At 40.7% G+C, this 6,111-nt stretch overlaps 1 pseudogene; it reads right to left on the bottom strand.

Annotated features, from left to right (window-relative positions):
* Positions 1 to 3,662: 3,662 nt before the first annotated feature.
* On the bottom strand, positions 3,663 to 4,702 carry LOC103273506 (annotated as a pseudogene).
* Positions 4,703 to 6,111: the final 1,409 nt, after the last annotated feature.

The raw sequence follows: 6,111 nt of genomic DNA, 5'->3' as shown, positions 1-6,111 counted from the left end.
ATATTCAAAACAATATTTGTTTTGAAACTTTGTGAAATTTCAATTCCGCGTGAAGTCTGGCATTGAACTTAAGTTTTTTTCTGGAACAGTGATACAAACAACAACAACAACAACAAACAAAAGACAAACAGTTGACTATGAGGCTTCTGAGTCATAGGCTTCTGAATTACTCCCAACTTTGCTACTTAAATTTGAAAAAGAAAGGCACATTTCTTTCATGATGAGGCTTGAAAGCGGATTTCCATGTGATGATAAACTCTTAAAGGTCCTTTGGAAACCTTAAAGTTCACCAATAAGAACTACTTAAAATGAGTTTCTTTCCTTCAGGTACCTTAAGCATTCACAAAAGAGGAGTATATGTAGTACTCCCAGATGTATTAATTTATGCTTTCCTTTTTAGAAGAATTTATTGAGAAGATAACTTCTTTCGGAATCTAGACATATGCTAAGATTTGGTACTAGGCTATATGGAATATCTTATTAAACAAAAACGGTCTGAATTGACTCTAATTCATAATTCTGGGTGCTATCAACATCCTCAGGAAGAAATGTTAATTACAAAATGTCAGTGTGGGAAAGTGGAGAAAGCAATGCCTCTTTGTCCAAACACCCAGGTTCATATAATGAATGGTATTTCCCAAATGGGTGGCTTCCTAGTGTTCCTTCTTCTCTCTGAGCCTTAAGTGATTTCACCTAGAAAGAGAGGATTATAGTAATACCTTTGTCATTGAATTGTTGTGAGGGTTACTTGAGTTCACCTATATATAAAAGTGTCTAGAACACAAATGGTTGCCATATAAATATCATCTGCCTCTAATGTTATAAGATGTTGTCATGTTTGGTTTTTAATAATGTTTCCTACAGTCAAAGAGAGTCTAGTACAGTGTGGATTTTCAACTTCCTTGAATTGTCTCTTTAGTCTACTTCACTCAATAACACATTCCATGCCAATGTAAATAGAAGATAAATGTCTGAGCTCTTCAATCAGCTTTGTTGCTGGTTCTCTAGGTATGCTCTTCTTGCCAAATCTGAAACATAAAGCCAATTCACATATTAATGGTCTATCAACCATACGTTTTTAAGCCTTTTGTTGTATATCAGTTATAAGTCTAAGTCTTGGTTAAATATTAATTTGGTACAATATAAAATGGACTTGTAATAATGAAAGTTAATTGTGTTTCTCTAAACAGTATTCCATATTAATTTCTTAACTCAACAAATATTTTCTGAGTGCCATTTATGTGCTATACCTTGTTCTAGACACTCGGGATACAGTATAGAATGAGAAATAATATATTTCTATTCTCAAAAAGCTGACATTCTAGTAGAAAGTAGTCAGATAAAAACCAAACAAATAAAAAGTAGATAAGTAAATAAACATATTGTATGCTAGATGGTGGGTACCATAGAGAACAATAAATAGGGGGTGTCTGAAGATATGTTGGCATGGGGAGTAGGGAGTTATGATTTTTAAAAGAATGGTCAATTAAGACCTCACTAAGAATGTGCAATTTGAGCAAAGATTAAGAGATAAGACATGGAAAAATAATATTTATCCCTAAATTACTCTGTCAGTTTCTGTGCTAAATTAATTAGATGCATTCTCTTATTTAATCTTCACAACCACCTGACAAAGTAGAAATTTCTGTACTCATTTTTTCATTGAGGAAACATAAGGTCAAATAAATTACATAAGTTGTTCAAAGCTACAGTATAAATCTATTAGTGAGTAGCTGAAATAGTCTTCATCACAAGGTTGCCTAATGCCAAAATTTTAATTTCTTCTATTACATAACTCTATCTCAGATTTACAAACATGTAACAGTTTATAAGTAGGTTATTCATTTGAAGGCCCTGTTATGGGCTGAATTGTGTTCCTGCAAAATTCATATGTTGAAGCTCTAAACCCCAGTAGTTCAGAATGTGACTGCATTTGGAAATAGTGCTTTTAAAGGAATGATTACGTTCAAAATGAGATTTTTAGGGTAGGCCCTAATCCAATCTAACTGGTCTCCTCATGAGAAGAGGAATTTCGGACAAAAAAGTAGATATCAGGGGTGCATGCACACAGAAAAAAGACCATATGAGGTCACAGAGAAGGTGACCATTTATAAACCATGGAGAGAGGTCCCAGGGACTTGTGCTTTTCAAACATCAAGGGACTCTCTACAGGTTTTTTAAATCAGGCTAATTTAAGCTTCTTTTCCTGATGACATCTTGGACTCCAGTCTCTAGAACTACTAGTAAATAAATTTCTGTTGTTCAAGCAAGCAACCTAGTCTGTGGTATTTTGTTATGGTAGCCCTAGCAAACACATACAAGTCCACAGTGGTATTTCATTGTATTTTGTGTCATTTAACATGCTCTTCTTTCACCGTACTTTCTTCTTTTTTTTTTGAGTTGGAGTCTCACTCTGTCGCCCAGACTGGAGTGCAGTGGCCGCTCCCAGCCACTGCAGCCTCGACCTGCTGGGCTCCGGCAATCCTTCCGCCTCAGCCTTCCAAGTAGCTGGAATTACAGGCATGCGCTACCACTACCAGGTGATTTTTTGATTTATTGTAGAGGTGAGGTCTCACTGCCCAGGCGGGTCTCAGACCTGCGGGCTCAGGCAATCCACTCACCTCAGCCTCCCAAAGGCGCGGGATTACAGGCTGAGCCACCGAGCCCGGCTCACAGTACTTTCTACTCTGATGTATTGCCTCAGGCCATTTGCTTCACCTTAAGCCTTCCTTTTTGGACTTTCTCTCCATAACAGTTCTTCGATACCATACAAAATGCTAATTAATATACAAAACTTTTCTCTAAGTTTTCAAACTAGAAGCCATTTTTTTCTTCTTTACAATTCGGAAGCAATAGTGTTAAATCTTTCTTATGGCACTGTTCATAGTATTTCTGGCATTATAATCATTTGAGTACTTACCTTTAAAAACTTATTTAGCTCTTGGGCCCTTGAATAACCACTGGAGGGGAGTGTATGTCTTCCCATATACAGTAGAAACTTGTTTTCACCAGCCCCCGAAGTTGACTTACTGTTTTTATATTTTTGTGGGTGGAGTCAGGCCACAATCTACTGTGTTTTTCAAACATTAAGAGATCTACCACAGTTTGAAAAAATTAGGCTCAAGCCGGGCTCGGTGGCTCAGCCTGTAATCCCGTGCTTTGGGAGGCTGAGGTGAGTGAATCGCCTGAGCCCACGGGTTTGAGACCCGCCTGGGCAATTTGGCGAGACCTCATCTCTACCATAAATCAAAAAATTAGCTGGGCGGGGTAGCACGCGCCTGTAGTTCCAGTTACTTGGAAGACTGAGGCGGAAGCATCGCCGGAGCCCAGCAGGTCGAGGCTGCAATGGCCGGGAGCGGCCACTGCACTCCAGTCTGGGTTACAGAGTGAGACTCCAACTCAAAAAAAAAAGAAAGAAAGAAAAAATTAGGCTCGTTGAAGCTTTTTTTCTTAAGTATAAATTGAAAAGAATAGCCCTCCACACACACACTTTTATCCTTCAGAGCACAGAAGAAATTCTCTCTTAACTAACATAAAGCATTCACAAATCCTGCCTTTATGTATATGTAGTTTTTACTTTCACTACAAAATAATTTATTACAACACAAAGCTTCAATGCAAGACTCCTATGTACAAGCACACAACACTCCTGACTACCATAACTAGGGGGCCCTTTTCTACCCCCTTGCCTTGAGGACCTCTTCTATCAAATCTTTCAGGTATTGGATCTCCTTGTCCTAGGAATCTGCCCTCTTTTTCAGAGCCTCATTCTTCTTTTGCAGTGAGGGCCTCCTGCTCTACCCTCTTCTTCTGGCAGTACCTAGAGGCTGCTGTCTTGTTCTGCTCCATTTTTTTTTTCAGCTTCTTATCCAGCTTCTCATGTTTTACTTTTGCTGCTACTACCTTTTCTCCAGGAGGGTCATATGGTTTGGGACAGGCAGAGCCACAGAGGGCACCTGGAGATGGCAGGCTTCTGTTTGGAGAGCCACTGGGGACAGAGGGGCTATGCTGGGGAGAGCCCAGGTAGGACTCAGGGTTCATACAGATGCCACTGTCATTGAGGGAGCGTCTTCTTCCCTTACACACAGAGGGATCAGAGTGATATAAGCATTCGAATCTGGCTTCCTATCTTCTTCAGAGATATCCAGTTCACTGTCCAGGTCTAAACTAAAGGAATGATCTGGAGTGGAGGACAGGACCCCAGAGGAGAGGGGAAGAGGCTGCAGGAAGGTGAAGGGGGCAACCTAGTCTGTTTTTGTTAAACTTTCTGGGAGATGGCCAATTGGGTTCACTGTCTGAGGGGACTCCTTAATAGTCTACTGGACTAGGGGGGCAAAGAGGTCACAGGTATCATCGAACGTGGTCAAAAGCTCATCTGGCATGGGTTCCAGGTCATCTATACCCAACAGGAATCAAAGTCAAACTCCTTCAGATCCATTTTCTCCAACATCCAATCTGTCCCGGAGCAGGCATCCTCCTTGTCGTCGTTGGAGGCACTGACCAACCCATCCACAGCCAGTCATTCGGAGGAGCCCGCCTTAGCCTTGTGGCTGGAGAACCCATGAGGTTGTAAGCGCATGGCCATCTCCAAGTAATCATCTAAGAGACCTAGGATTTCTTCAGTCTCCAAGCCCGACTGGTTCAAGGGCGACATGAAGTCTCCTGCCAACACCTCGCTGCTCAGGAAGCTCATCTCGGTCATGTTGTGGGGCTTTGATGGAATCAAGGAATGCGTTTAATTCGAAGATGTCTTTGTCGGTTACAGCAACGCTGCAGCTGGATGCCTTGAGAAGCTCCACGGCTTAAGCCGCTGGGGGTGGGGTGGGGGCTGGGGGGTGGGTGGGGGGTGCCGCTGCAGTGCCTGGTACTGCTGCCGCTGATGCAAAAGCCAATGCTGCCGCAGGCACTGCTGCCTCTAATACGCCATGGTGGCCGTGGACCCTGCGGGAGGGGATGAAGAAGGCGCGCACTCGCTGAAGAAACTACATCTACGTGCGGGCACAGAAGAAATGCAACTTAAAGTTTTAATATCCTTGTTTGGCCTCTAGAACTTTATAGTAGGTAATATGATGATCCACAGAGATCCCCTCTTTAAGGCCAGTGCTGGTGATATCTTCTGGTGATGGCTTACAGCTGGATCTCTCAAAGAGCATTGCATTCTCACCCAAATTGACAATCACCCTAATGTGAGGATTCAACGACCCAACACCCCATGTTCAACTTGAAATAACTCTGAAAAGCTGGACGTCCAAGTTCCAGTCATTTATAGAGTATTCTCTAAGGTCCCACTTGCAAAGCAGTGGGGATTAGATTCTCTCTCTTCTCAATCCTTACTTTCTTACAAGTATATTTTTCTAGAACACTCCCAATAAACCACCTGGACATAACCTCTCATCTCATAGTCTGTTTCCAGGAAATCTAAGCTAAAATTAATCTCTACCTGGTCCTATTTTTTTTCCCCATTGAAAATCTTTTTATTCTGGCATCTCACTTTGGAATTCTATATCTATTGTATTGTGGTGACTCAGTTCAATCTTCTACCTTAAAATACTGTTATAGGTGAAGAAGTTTAACATGGATTGAAGTAATTCGGTACAGTTTGAGTGAAGTGTATCAAGGAGATATGACGAGAAATAAACCTATAGAATTAGGCACTGACTGGATCTTGACCTTTCTTGTGGAATTTTTTTCCTTTAGGCAACATGGAGCCTTTTAACATATTTTAAGCAAGCGAATAACAATATCAGATGCACATTTTAGAAGGATGTCTCTACTGACAATATAAAAAAAAGTAGTGGAGGGAGGGATCTGTGTAACAATAGAGGTGGAGGGACCAATTAGAAGACTAATTTAGATAAGACTTGATGAAGGCATTAATGATATTGTTGCACCCTCTATTATTCATGAATATAACCATGTATCACTATACTAACATTTATATGAATTACAAAACATAGGACTTAAAGGCATGAGACAAAAATAAATATGAGTGAAACTTTTATTACTTTGTTCTAATACCTCAGTGGATGGTATTTTGTTTTATTTTACTTTAAAGATGTGGGGTACAAGTCAGGATTGGGTACATAGGATGGCATTTATTTAGTCCATCTT

This window comes from Carlito syrichta, unplaced genomic scaffold, assembly GCF_000164805.1.
Source record: "Carlito syrichta isolate Samal-C Ts95f unplaced genomic scaffold, Tarsius_syrichta-2.0.1 Scaffold314069, whole genome shotgun sequence".
Taxonomy (NCBI): Eukaryota; Metazoa; Chordata; class Mammalia; order Primates; family Tarsiidae; genus Carlito; species Carlito syrichta.
The sequence above is the reverse complement of the archived record's forward strand: the minus strand, read 5'-3'. Positions and strand labels throughout refer to the sequence as shown.